General features: G+C 42.1%; 1 protein-coding gene across 5 annotated transcripts in view; it reads left to right on the top strand.

Moving 5' to 3' along the window:
- Nucleotides 1–14,172, top strand: part of STYK1 (serine/threonine/tyrosine kinase 1) — a 49,984-nt gene that overhangs the window by 11,876 nt on the left and 23,936 nt on the right. The window contains exon 1 of one of the 5 annotated variants that reach the window (XM_043441614.1): nucleotides 10,232–10,449. The exons of the other annotated variants lie outside the window; for them this stretch is intronic. The gene's annotated coding sequence lies outside the window, so the exon portion shown is untranslated. Of the gene's footprint in view, nucleotides 1–10,231; nucleotides 10,450–14,172 lie in introns of those variants that run through there. 5 annotated transcript variants of the gene reach the window in all.

The raw sequence follows: 14,172 nt of genomic DNA, 5'->3' as shown, positions 1-14,172 counted from the left end.
TTTTATTTTTATTAATTAATTTTTATTGCAGTAGAGTTGCTTTACAGTTTTTTGTTAGCTTCTACTGCATAGCAAGATGAATCAGCCATATGTAAACATATATTCCTTCTTGAGGCCCAAATAGCTCCCTTAACACTAAATGACCTCAAAGTCTCACCCTGTTTTTCTTGTCCTCACCCATGTTCATTAAGGGTAATAATGGATTCATGATCAGAAAGTCCCACATCCGATTAGATCTCTGATTTATTTTCTGACCCTAGATGAGTCACCTTTGCACTTAGACCTTATTTTCCACATGCGCTATGAAGTTGTTAAAATGGTCATGGGTTGTTCTGAAGTGGCTTTCTTTCATAAAACTGAAGATAACTTTGAAGAACACGCCAAGTTTTCAGGATTGGAAAAAAATGCAGATAAATGAAATGTGATTCTATAGTTATCTGTAAAGCACCTCCTCTTCACCACCACTACCTTGATCTTTCTAGATCTTCTCATCTTGGGCTGCTATTTTTTTTTCTTTTTTTAAAAAAATTCTTTTTAATTGAAAGATCATTGCTTTACAATGTTTTATTGGTTTCTGCCGTACAACAACATGAATTAGACATAAGTATACATATATCCCCTCATTTTTGAACCCCCTCCTACCCCTTCGGGTTGCTATTAAAATTATTTTTAATTGACTGAGGTAACATGGACTGGGAAATAGAGGCAAGCCAATTTAAAGGTATGAGCTTAGATTATCTACAAACAGATGAGCAATAAAGCTTTGATAGTATCAGCAGGCCACAAGTTGTGGGTTTATATATATTCAGATAGTGTGTGAGATAAATCCCTGAGACAAAGTTCACTGAACCCTGGGACAGGACTCTGTGCTGGTTGAAAGTCCCTGTATCTTCATACCTGAGTTATGTGGTTTCATAGTGATATTAGGTGCTGCACCTTTGTGATTTTTATTTCAACATTAAAGAAATTTTGGGTGTCTGGGGAGCAGTGATTTCCATAGGTAAGGTATATAAAAACTTGCAGGATCTTAGTTCCCTGACCGGGGATTGAACCTCAGCCCTTGGCCGTGAAAGCGCTGTGTCCTAACCGCTGAACCTCCAGGGAAGTCCCCAGAATTAATTATTTTAAAATGTACTACAAAGCTGCGGTGATTAAGACCATGCACTATAGGCATAAGGAGAATCTGGACTTCAGATCCTGGGATCCCTATAGTCCCAGATTTCCTGACTTTCCAACTTGCAGATGGCAGATTGTGGGGCTTCTTAGCCTCCATAGCCTTGTGAACCAATTCCTATAACAAATTTCCTCTTATATATATGTGTGTGTATATATATATATATGTCCTACTGGTTGTTTCTTTTATATATATATGTGTATATATATATCCTATTATATATAGGATAAATTTCCTCATATATATATATATCCTATTGGTTGTTTCTCCAGAGAACCCTCATTAATACAGTGGATGAAACTTGGAAACTTGCTAAAGCCAAGCACAGAAGGTCACAGATTATATGATTCAATTTGTAAGAGATATCCAAAATAGGCAAATCCGTAAAGATGATGGATTAGTGATTGCTCAGGAGCTCGGGGTGGGGAGGTGGGCGCTGGGCAGGGGCTGCTCTTGGTACAGGTTTTTATTTGTTTGTTTACTTTTGGCTGCACTGGGTCTTCACTGCTGCCCAGGCTTTTCTCTAGTTGTGGCAATCGGGGGGCTACTCTTCATTGCAGTGCACGGGCTTCTAACTGCGGTGCCTTCTCTGGGGAGCGCCGGCTCTCGGGTGCTCAGCTTCAGTAGTTACAGTTCGTGGGCTCAGGATTTGCGGCTCCCGGGCTCGACAGCACAGGCTCAATAGTTGTGGCTCATGGGCTTAGTTATTCCTCTGCACTTGGGATCTTTCTGGACCAGGGATCAAACTGGTGTCTCCTGCATTGGCAGGCGGATTCTTTACCACTGTGCCACCAGGGAAGGCCCTAGAACAGGGTTTTTTTTTAAGGGATGTGATGAAAATAGTCTAAAACTAGATAGCAGTGATGGTTGTACAACTTTGTGAATATACTAAAACCCACTAAATTGTCCACATTAAAAAGGGTGCATTTTATGCTTTGTAAACTTTATTTCCCAAAAAAACCCCACAAAAACAATATTAAAGGCAATTTTAATTTTTTAAATAATTATTTTTGAGAATCTGTTAGGGGAGCAGTGTATAGTATAAAGTAAAAGCACTGATTCTAAAACCATCCAACCTGGGCTGGAGTTCCAAATCTCTGCTTACTAACTGTGATCCGGAGCAAGTTACCTAACCTCTCTGTGACACAGTTCCTTCATCTTTATGTGAAGTGTTTAGAACAGTGCCTGACAGGTGGTGAGCATTGTATAAGTGTTTGTCGTTTTAACTATATGCCATAAAATGTACCAGGCAGTAGTAGGAAGCACAAACCAGTGTCAAGAAAGCTGTGCTAATTTGTATCAGTTAAGGGTGGAGTCCAAAGCAGATTGCTTCACTTGGTTTATTGTCTGAACTCCGCTCCATGCTCCTTCAGGGAAAGAGCCTGGGTTTATCGGGAAAGGAGGGAGATAACGTGGAATGCCTAAACTGAATCTTCTTACCTGGGTTCTGGAAAAAGGTCCAAAAATACATTGTGTGCTCGGTCGTGTCTGACTCTTTGCTACCCTATGGATGGTAGCCCGCTAGGTTCCTCTGTCTGTGGAGTTTTCCAAGCAAGAATACTGGAGTGGGTTGCCATTTCCTCCTCCAGGGGATCTTCCTGATCCAGGGATCGAACCTAGGTCTCCCACATTGCAGGCGGATTCTTTACCACAATGCTGCCTGGGAAGCTCAAATGGAGGAAACCGGAGCAAGGGATGGTAAACAGTACTTAATGTATTTTTGTTGTTCAATTAAATAAATGTTAGGCAAAAATTCTGAGGCTTTTCCTCTTGAGTGTAGACACAAACCTCATGATTTTTGTTCTCTTGTCTTCTCTTTGTTTTAATCCTTTTTTGCTCTTTTTAAAAATATTTATTTTTTATTTATGTGTTTGGCTGCATCAGGTTATAGTAGAGGCATGCAGGATTTTTAGTTGTGGCATGTGGGATCAAATTTGGGCCCCCTGCATTGGGAGCTCAGAGTCTTAGCCATTGGACCACCAGGCAAGTCCCATCTTTTGTTCTTTCATTTCAAAAAGTAAGATCAAGCAAAATAAGATCAAGGAAAGTTCATGTCACTGCCACATTTTTATTCCCAGGATGAATCAACAACCCAGGAGCAGGTGTTTCAGGCAACATTTGCATCACTTTGCTTTAAACTGCTTTTTGCATCTTTGTGGAGGTACACTTACATTTGTTGATTTTCCTATAGATCTCAATCTATTGACAGCAAACCGAGATTCTAGTAGAAGGACTTGTTTACATAGCCATTTTGAGGGAAAGATGCACAAGTGCTGCTTGGTTGTGTCCAACTCTGCGACTACAAGGACTGTAGCTCGCCAGGCCCTTCTGTCCATGGACTCCTCCAGGCAAAAATACTGGAGTGAGTTGCCATTTCCTACATCAGAGGATCTTCCTGACCCAGGGATCAAACCACGGTCTCCTACAGCCCCTGCATTGCCCCAGGCAAATTTTTCACCACCATGCCTTCTGAGAAGCCCCAGTGATGTATGAAAGGAGAAAAAGTATGACTAGTAAATGATGGGGCAGTGAGCAGACTTGTCTTGAAGTTCTCTGGAATATATAGACAAGGCTTAACAGTTCCCCAGGTCTTACTATAGAAAAGCTTTACCTGTGGGGAGCCAGGATTCTTCAGAAGAGATGGCAATGGGCCTGTGTGTATGTGTGTATATATCTGTATGTATGTACATATGTTTATGTATGCATGTGTACATGTGTGTATATATGAGTATGTATGTGTGTATATGTGTATGTGTGTGTATGTATATGTGTGTGTGTGTGTGTTGGGAGGGGAATAATTCTACCTTGGGTTTCTGAAATCCTTTTATTCTAAAACTTTAAAAGTCCTTTCACATGTTTTATCTCATTTATCAGAATGTCTCTAATTAGATAGTGCAAGGATAATCGTAATCCATGATGTTAGAGATTAGGAATTAAAGCACAGGGAAGTGATAAAATTTGGCCAGAGAGAGAGAGAGAGCAAGAGCGAGAGAGAGGATAATAAACCCAGCAGCCAATCTAGAACTTTATTATTAAATTAGAGCCTGATGGATTACATCTGTATTAAATAAGAAAGGAAGGTGATGAGGGTTTAAGGCAAAGTTCCCGAAATTGGATCCATGTTGGAATTAACTTTTGGAGCTTTAACAGATCCCAGGACTCGGCTCCCATTCCCAAGACTGTTTCTTGATTCTGACTTAACTGATGCATCATCTTGGGCTTTAAAACTTTTACAAAGTTCCTTTGACCACACTCGTTTTAAATTGGGGGTGGTTAGAGTCTGGAAAAGGAAATCTGAAATCTGTTTTATTTACTTTTATTCTAAGTATATGATATTTAAATTTCAAACCATGTAGCAATTTTTAAAAGAGAGCAGGAGAGTTGAAAATTTAACGTTTATAAAAAGCAGGTACTTCTCAGAAGGAAAGTGAGAAAATTGTAGTAGAAACCTAGGTAATATTTACTGTAAGGATATTTTTTAAAATATTGGTTTATTTATTTGGCTGTGTCGGACCTCTGGTACAGCATGTAAACTCTTAGTTGTGGCATGTGGATCTAGTTCCCTGACTAGAGATTGAACCCAGACACCCTGCATTGGAAGTGCAGAGCCTTAGCCACTGGACCACCAGGGAAGTCCCTTCTGTAAACCAGGGAAGCCCATATTAAATTTAAATTTCAGGAAGTAATTTTATTATTCCTGTGATCCATAGACATATAAGTATTCTAATTGTGGTATTATGTCATTATATTAATACTGCCTAGGATGAAAATCTTATCCAAAAGGAGAAATCACTTGTAGATATCATAATTTGAAGAATAATAGTAGTAATTATTATGGGAATATTTTATTTATATAATTATTACAGGAATAATTAGTAATAAATATTATTTGTTATGTGCTAGGTATTGTTCTAAGTATCATTTAATTCTTACAGTGACTCTTGGAGATAGATAATACTATAAACTCAGTTTAACAGATAAGAAAATGAGATTAAGAGAGATAAGAGAGATTAAGTAATTTGCTCAAGAGAACACAGCTAATTAATGGCAGAAACAGGTATATTGGAGTTTCCCTGCTGGCTTAATGGTAAAGAATACGCCTGCCAATGCAGGAGACAGGGGTTGGGTTGGGAAGATCCCCTGGAGTATGGACTGGCAACCCATTCCAGTATCCTTGCCTGAGAAATCCCACGGACAGAGGAGCCTGGTGGGCTACAGTTCATGGAGTTGCAGAGTCAGACATGACTGAGAAAATAACCAACAACAATATGGGTATATTGTGTTTCAAAATTCACTGGGCTATACTTCTGAGACTTGTAATAAAAATACTGAAAGGTAGCCAAAGCCTAGGGTTATGCCTTTTGGGTCTTTATTGTGGAAGATATAAATGACTTCAAGCAAAGATGCATCTGAAAACAAAGCACCTTTCTCATGCATGTAAGTTCAGAGCAGGAAGCACAGCTGAGGTGGGGCCGCTGTGGGCCTGCACTGAGGCTATATTAAGATAACAAGCCAGTAGAACTGTTCACTGCTATTTAATAAAATACATGCCTACATACTTTCCTCATCCACACCCACATTCGTGACCACACACAGTGGTTCTGCATTTTTTGCTCACTGAATTTATTTTCCAACTATCCTCCATTATCCTGCCAACAAAGGTCTGTCTAGTCAAAGCTATGGTTTTTCCAGTAGTCATGTATGGATGTGAGAGTTGGACTATAAAGAAAGCTGAGCGCCGAAGAATTGATGCATTTGAACTGTGGTGTTGGAGAAGACTCTTGAGAGTCCCTTGGACTGAAAGGAGACCCAACCAGACAATCCTAAAGGAAATCAGTCCTGAATGTTCATTGGAAGGACTGATGCTGAAGCTGAAACTCCAATACTTTGGCTGCCTGATGCGAAGAACTGACTCATTGGAAGACACTGATGATGGGACAGATTGAAGGCAGGAGGAAGAGATGGTTGAATGGCATCACCGACTCAATGGAGATGAGTTTGAGTAAACTCCGGATGTTGGTGATGGACAGGGAGGCCTGGTGTGCTGCAGTCCATGGGATTGCAAAGAGTCAGACACGACTGAGTGACTGAACTGAACTGATCCTCCAGTAGGTTCCTTGGTGGCTCAGGCTATAAAGAATCCACCTGCAATGCACGAGACCTGGGTTTGACCCCTGGAGAAGGAAAGGGCAATACTAAGGAAGTCATTCAGCACTTTCATTATATGGTGCCTGTGTTAGAGGAAAGGGAATATATCCACATTTATGCCAGTGCTTTGAAGGAAAGTCACACTGTCTTGAGATCATCATGGTGGGGCAGTAGAAATTAGTTCGAGACTGTCAGGTAGAATGTGCTATTTAGGAACACTGAGTTGGGACCTTTGGTCTGAAAAGTAATTATGTCTACATAATTATATAAAAGTAATTACGTATCCAAAAGTAATTATGTATACAAAGTAAACACTCATGAATTCTTGCTGGAAGAGGAAGGTGTAACTATTACTTTTTTTTTTTCACTTTAGAAGCTTTATTACTCTTACCTTTTTAGCATCAGGTTTTTTTTTTTTTTTTAATCGGAGGCTAATTACTTTACTTTACAATATTGCGGTGGGTTTTGCCATAAAAATTACTGGAGTATAGTTGCTTTACAATGTGTTATTTTCTGCTGCACAGCGAAGTGAATCAGCTAGAGGTATGCCTATATCCCCTCTTTTTTGGATTTCCTTCCCATTTAGGTCACCACAGAGCCCTGAGTTAATGTTAGTTGTGTATTTTATACATAGTAGTATACATAAGTCAGTCTCAATTTCCTGATTCATCCCAGCCCTTTCCCCACCTGGTGTTCATTTGTCTCTATGTCCGTGTCTCTATTTTCTGCTTTGCAGATATGTTCATCTGTACTGTTTTTCTAGATTCCACCTATATGCTTTAATAAACAATGCCATTTTTCTCTTTCTGACTTTGCTTTGTGTGACAGTCTCTAGGTCCATATTAGTCTCTGCAAATGGCACAGTTTGTTCCTTTGAAGAACATTTTCTCATTCTCATTAATTCTCACTAGAATCCTCTGAGGTAAGTGCTCATGATAATCTCAGATTAAAGATTAGAAAACCAAGACATTGGAAGATCGAGATAAATCTATCTTGCATTCCTGACCTTGGTGCCTGTGTTCCTTCTACTTGTCACAGTTGAATGGAGACAATATACTAACTTTGTTTCCAGACGTTCCAACTTAGCTCTCTCCCAAGTAGAAAATATGATACCATCAGCAAGCAATTCGGACTGTGGTTCCTCAATAGGTTCCTCAATGTATTGGATTTCTTAGGCAAGAATACTGGAGTGGGTTGCCATTCCTGTCTCCAGGGGATCTTCCCTACTCAGGGAATGAACTCAAGTCTCCTGCATTGGCAGATGGGTTCTTTACCATGGAGCCACTGGGGAAGCTCTTCTGATTACCCCATAGGAAATTACAGGCAGATAGAGGACAGGAATGAAAACTGGTGGGGCTACCATGATGTGGGTCACAAGATACAGTTGCAAGCGAGCCTTTGGAATTAGAGAGTTGAGGGGGAGAGACTAGGTGTGTGGACTTCTTAGCTGGCCCACCCCTTTTCTGGTGTCATTCATTTCCTCCTGCTGTCTGTAGTTCTTTACTGCCCCCAGGAGAGAAGCAGGTGTCCTGGTCCCAAAATTAGGATGAGAAGGAATGACAAGGTCAGGCGATATGGTAGGTGAATCACCTACCAACACAGAACTAGAAATTGAAACCTCTGCCTCTGTAATCATAGCACCAGGTCAGTGCTGGTGCTCCCCATCCAACCATCTCATCCTCTGTCATCCCCTTCTCCTCCTGCCTTCAATCTTTCCCAGCATCAGGGTCTTTTCCAATGAGCCAGTTCTTCGCATCAGGTGGCCAAAGTATTGGAGTTTCAGCTTCAGCATCAGTCCTTCCAATGAATATTCAGGACTGATTTCCTTTAGGATGGACTAGTTGGATTTCCTTGCAGAATGAGACGGTGATGTTTTCCCACAGGTGCCTTTTTCCTCTTGCCAGGCCTTTGTTATTGTTTCCCTGAAATTCCCTTCTATGTCTAGAGTCCTTAGGAGGACACATCCTGTGTGACACAGCACTTAGGTTACAAGACAGCTGAGCTGACTCCCTGATTGTGCCTGCCTGGGTCTGGGACTGATGTATCAGAGAATGAGAAACTGTACATGTGTGTGTGTGTGCGTTCCTGAGATCTTTTGCAGATTGCCTTTTTTTCTGCCCTTTTCTCTGCAGAGGGCTGTGGGCTAGAAAGTCAGGACAACAAAACAGATCTTCCTGCTTATGGGGGGAAACTGCCAAAGATATTTAAAGTTCCGTGTCGACTAAAAAAAAGATATACAACTTGAGAGTTGTGAGTTAAGTTTTATTTGGGGCAAAATGAGGACTGCAGCCCAGGAGGCAGCATCTCAGATAGCTCTGAGAGACTGTTCCAAAGCGGCAGTGGGGGAAAGTCAATATATAAGGTTTTGGTGCAGGGGGAGTTCAATACCATGAAGCACTCATTTTACAAAAGGTTTTTTGTTAGTCATGAGGATCTGATGTCACCATGAAGGGATTTGACGCTTCTCTAGATATGAGGAGATGCAAAGATTGAGATCATAAAATCTGTTCCTAAAAGCATCCAACTATTTAAAGACCTGTCCCACCAGATTCCCTGGAGCACAGAGTGCCTCACTCCACCCTTAACTCCCTCAGGAGTTGTTGAAGGTCAACAGCTATAGCAGCATGGGGTTCAACCTCCATGGAGGCAGATGGCAAATGCCTTTGCTGTTCAGTTGTTGGCAATGTTCTTGGTAAGTGCCAATTTGTAGTTGACATTCGGAAGCCCCTCTTTTAGAAGGACAAACCAAGCAGGGTGAACAGCTAAGTGGGGACTGGTCCTTGGAAATGCAGTGTGAATGGCAGTGGCAGAAGCCAGGCATGTGAAACAAGTCACCAGCAGCAGATACAGGCATCTTCGATCTCAGGTAGGAGAAAGTGAACACGGATGGGTCAGAGGCAGCTTTGTGCTGAGAGCAGGCAGTGGTTGTGTGTTCTTGGCTTTTCTTTCTTATCACTAACCCTTATTCTGTGCTTGGGGTGCAGCATTAAAGAATCTGTCTGCAGTGCAGAAAATGCTGGTTCAACCCCTGGCTCGGGAAGATCCCCTGGAGAAGGCAATCCACTCCAGTATTCTTGCCTGGGGAATCCCATGGACAGAGGGGCCTGGCCGGCTACAGTCCATGGGATCTCAAAGAGCAGGGCATGATTTAGCATCTGAACAACAGTAATCTCAGGAAGAGAAAATAGCCAGCATATATTTTAAGATATATTATCTTTGAACTTTTGAGGTTTGCATGTAGTAGATGGAGGGTTATGAAATCAGCAATGTTATAAGTAAAATGATAATTATATTAAAAACCTTTTGAATTTATATAACACTTGAAAGGACATAAAATGTGTTCATGTCGGTAATGATATTTAAAATCTGATGCTATTTGATTTCCCTAGGTGTCCCGGGGCTCCCTATCTTGGATTCCATTTCTTCCCCTATGGAGCAAGGTCTTCAGGAGGAGCCAAGATAAAGTTTAGAACTTTCTCATCTCTACTGTATATCACATGTATTTCAGGAATTCTGAAAGAGGTGAAAATTCCTGACATGTAAACGAAGCAAGAAAAGCTGATAACGTTCTGTCTTACTGTCAAAATAATTTGTTTGAATGTGGTCAGGACGTTCAGGCAGCATGATGGAGCCCCCCCCCCCCCCTTTTTATGGTCCAAAGGGCATTTCAAGCCCCAGGTCTCTAGGAGGAGGGTGGAGATCAGAAGAGTCATAATCCTTCCTATCTGAGAAGAACCGGAGGGTGAATCATGTGCCGGTAACTCCTCTTCTCTCCGCCTCATCTCCACCAGGAGATATCGCTGGGTAGAGAGGCGGGTTATCTGTGCAAGTCTCTTGGGCTTAAAGAGAGCCGCCACTTCTGTCCATTCGTCCACTCCGGAGCGTGCGTCAGGAGGGTGATGGAGCAAGAGGCTCTCTGATACCTGGCAGGGCGTCTTGAATGATTTGTGTGCTCTGTCCCCTGGGGGTTCTGGCCCCTTCCTGACTCCCTACCTCAACCCCTCCGGGGCTCACAGTGGAAGTCTGAATTCAGGTCCTTCCCCCTAAAACGGAAGATAGAAATAGGCTTGGGCTCAGATCCAGGAAAATGAACAAACAAAGCAAGTGATCCCGAATTCCATCATTTGGTGAGTACTGGAAGCAAATTTGGGCTTCCCCGGTGACTCAGATGGCAAAGAATCTGCCTGCAATGCAAGAGATCCAGATTTGATCCCTGGGTTGGGAAGATCCCCTAGAGAAGGAAATGGCAACCCACTCCAGTACTCTTGCCTGGGAAATTGCTTGGACTGAGGAAGCAAATGCTGATTTATGCTTATTTTCTGAATGCATTCTGAAGACAGACATTCAGACATGCTCCTAGGTAACAGGGAAGAACACAGAGGCAGATTCTGCTCACATGTTCTTTCCAATTTATGGTGTATTTGTTGGTGAAATTTAGTTTCAGCGTTGTGGTTTTCATGATTGCTTTGGATTCTGACATAACCCCTTTGTGACACTATGTGTCTTGTCCATTTGAGTGACAAGGACATACTTGTAATGAAGCAGCTTAAAGAACACTGGGTTTGTAGTTAAAGGGCTGGGGACTGGGAATTCCCTGGTGTTCCAGTGGCTAGGACTCTGCACTTTCACTGCTGAAGGGGTGCGGGTTCCGTCCTTGGTCTGGGAACTAAGATCTCACATGCAGCATGGCCAAAAGGAAAAAAAAAAAAAAAAACCAACAAACTACATATGAAACCTTTCTTGGAAGTTTACTTACTTTCTCTCTCTCTTTTTTTAAACTCAGGCTAAATCAGAACTTAATCTCTCTGAACCTCAGCTTCCTCCTAGTGTGAAAGTGCCTAGCATGATACATGCACTTTGTACTTCATCAGTATGCTTATTGGTCCTGAAAACAGGAAGGACTGCTCAGTTAAAGTAAGCAGTCAGTAAAGTAGCTCTGGAGTCCTCTAGATTTGAGTAGTTCTTCTCTGTAGTGATTTCAACTTAACATGGTCACTCTATTTATTAAGTGAATTATTTTTGGCTAGACAGCTCGGGGTGAGGGTGATGCAGAAGAGATGGGAGGGCTGAGCGACTGAACCAGAAGACAGAGGTCCCCATCTCAGGGTGTCATCTCTGTATATTTTATCTTCCTCACTTTGGATCTTTTTGTCTTCTGCCCCTTGCCTTCACAGGTGGCACTATTGGTAAAGAACGAACCTGCCAGTGCAGGAGACAAAAGAGATTTAGTTCTATCCCTGAGTTGGGGAAGATCGCCTGGAGGAGGGCATGGCAACCCACTCCAGTATTCTTGCCAGGGAAATCCCATGGATAAAGGAGCCGGGTGGGCTACAGTCTACAGGCTCACAAAGAGTCTGATACAACTGAAGTGACTTAGCCTGCGCACACATCTTCTGCCCCATAGCCCACAGCTGTTAATAACCCCCTTAACCCAGCGCGGCCACTTGTCTATAGGCCACAGGTCACTTGTCTATATGGAAAGAGTGTGATTGGCAGATCCACTTGCGTTGAAATGTGGGTGGTAAGCTTGAGGGCGAGGCTGGCATAACAGATTTAACTAACACCTTACAAGATGGGACCAGGTGTCATACAGTCTGTTAAGGAATTTCTCACAACATGTAGGCAGACAGAGTACAGGAGCATGTGTCAAATTTTTAAAGTTCTATTTGCAGATATATTTTGGTAAGAAGAGTTTCTTCTGGACATTCATGGGTGAATTGCTGATTGTATCTGTGACATCCCTGTGCTAACTGAACAGAAATGTCACCAGGGAGAGTTGTGTTATTGTTGCAAATAAACTGTCTTTGTGTGTAATAAAACAGATATGCATTGTACTTGGATTGTAACTATGTATGAGTTGGGAGAACTAGTATGAACGTTTAGTTCAATACCAGTTGTGATTATTAACTTTTATTGTCTCTAGACTGCAGTCTTGCAAACATTTGGGGTAGATTTTACTTCCCATTTTATTCTCATTCTCTTCCTATTTGTATCTCCTTCTTCATAGCTCTATTCCTCCCTTTAGATTCTCAGTTCAAGGAGGAAAAAAAAATTTTTTTTTTGGCCATTTCACACAGCATATGGGGTCTTAGTTCCCAGACCAGGGAATGAACTGGTGTCCTCTGCATTAGAAGGTAGATTAAAAAAAAAATAGTTTAAGTAATTTACTTATTTTTGATTATGTTGTGTCTTTGTGCTATGTAGGCTTTTCTCTAGTTGCAGCAAGTAGGGGCTATTCCTTAGTTGTGGTGTGTGGGCTTCTTTCTCATGGTGGTGGCTTCTCTTGTTGCAGAGCACAGGTTCTAGGTGTGCGGGCTCAGTAGCTGTGGCTCCCTGACTGTAGAGGACCAGCTCCATGGTTGTGTGCACAGGTTTAGTTGCTCCGAGGCCTGTAGGATCAAATCAGTGTCTCTTGCATTGGCAGGCAGGTTCTTTATCACTGAGCCATGAGGGACGCTCCCTCCCATCTCCCCCACCCCCCATGGTGGAAGGTGGGTTTTTAGCCACTGGACCCCCAGGGAAGTCCCAAACTACACTTTTTAATATGTGAATAGAAAGTCAGAAGCAAACGACAAGAGAAAAAACAAGGATGGATAACCACAAATGAGGCAGTAATGTTGTTTTAATTAGAGTCCTGCCTGGGAGATTTGGCACCATAGGTATGTATAAACTGTAGGCAGGCTATGTACATATTTTCCAATCACCAAATACAGTTATCAGAATTAACAGTTTCACAGCCTCCCTGGACCCTTGATTCCAATGCCCTACATTTAGCAATACATGGCACTGAAGAGAGAACTTGAAATCTTCCAGCTCTTTATTCATTGTCTGAAATACTTTGTATAAAAATGAAGTTAGGGATTTCCTTGGTGGTCTAGTGGCTAAGACTCAGCATTCCCAATGCAAGGGGTCCAGGTTCGATCCCTGTTCAAGGAACTAGAGCCCACATGCCACAACCAAAGATCTTGAGTGCCACAACTAAGACTTGGAGCAGCCAAATAAATAAAGAAATATTAAAAATGAAATTAAATGTTTTGTTTAGGAAAGAAATGAGACACAGTCAAAGAAAACTAGACCAACTTAACCCACTCCAGTATTCATGCCTGGAGAATTCCATGGACAGTGGAGGGTGGCAGACTACAGTCCATGGGGTCACAAAGAGTCAGACATGACTGAGTGACTAACACTTTCACTTTCAAGGACTATAGGGAAGGTATACTTTTCCACCATAAACCACTGACCACTGTTGTTCAGACAGGGCTGTTTACTAGAGCCCTGGAGCTGGAGTCGTGGATGGGAAGGGAGCCTTTAAAAATAATTTGAGAGGTAATGGCATGAAAGCATAAGGCATATAGGAGTGTTTTATATTCCTAAGGATTTTATAGTCCAATTAAGAGATGAAGCAGTAGCCAACATACTTTTTTCTTTTTATATGACTTCCCTGATGGCTCAGATGGTAAAGCATCTGCCTACCATGCAGGAGACCCAGGTCCGATCCCTGGGTTGGGAAGATCCTCTGGAGAAGGAAATGGCAACCCACTCCAGTACTCTTGCCTGGAAAATCCCATGTACGGAGGAGTGTGGTGGGCTACAGTCCACAGGGTCACAAAGAGTTCGACACGACTGAGTGACTTCGCTTTACTTAGTGAGATATAGTTTGAAGGAGACAGAGTTTGGTCACAGATTTAGAACATTCTTCTAATAGTCAGATGGGTTAGAATTGGACCCACAGGAAGGGTCATCCCAGGAGGTTTGGCATCCAGCTGTAACTCTTCCTAGCTTGACACAGAATGGGCAAGCAAAGTCAGGTGATAACTGAATATTGTTTAGTTCCTGAGTTGTGTCCCACT

Source organism: Cervus canadensis, chromosome 21 (assembly GCF_019320065.1).
Source record: "Cervus canadensis isolate Bull #8, Minnesota chromosome 21, ASM1932006v1, whole genome shotgun sequence".
Taxonomy (NCBI): domain Eukaryota; kingdom Metazoa; phylum Chordata; class Mammalia; order Artiodactyla; family Cervidae; genus Cervus; species Cervus canadensis.
The sequence above is the reverse complement of the archived record's forward strand: the minus strand, read 5'-3'. Positions and strand labels throughout refer to the sequence as shown.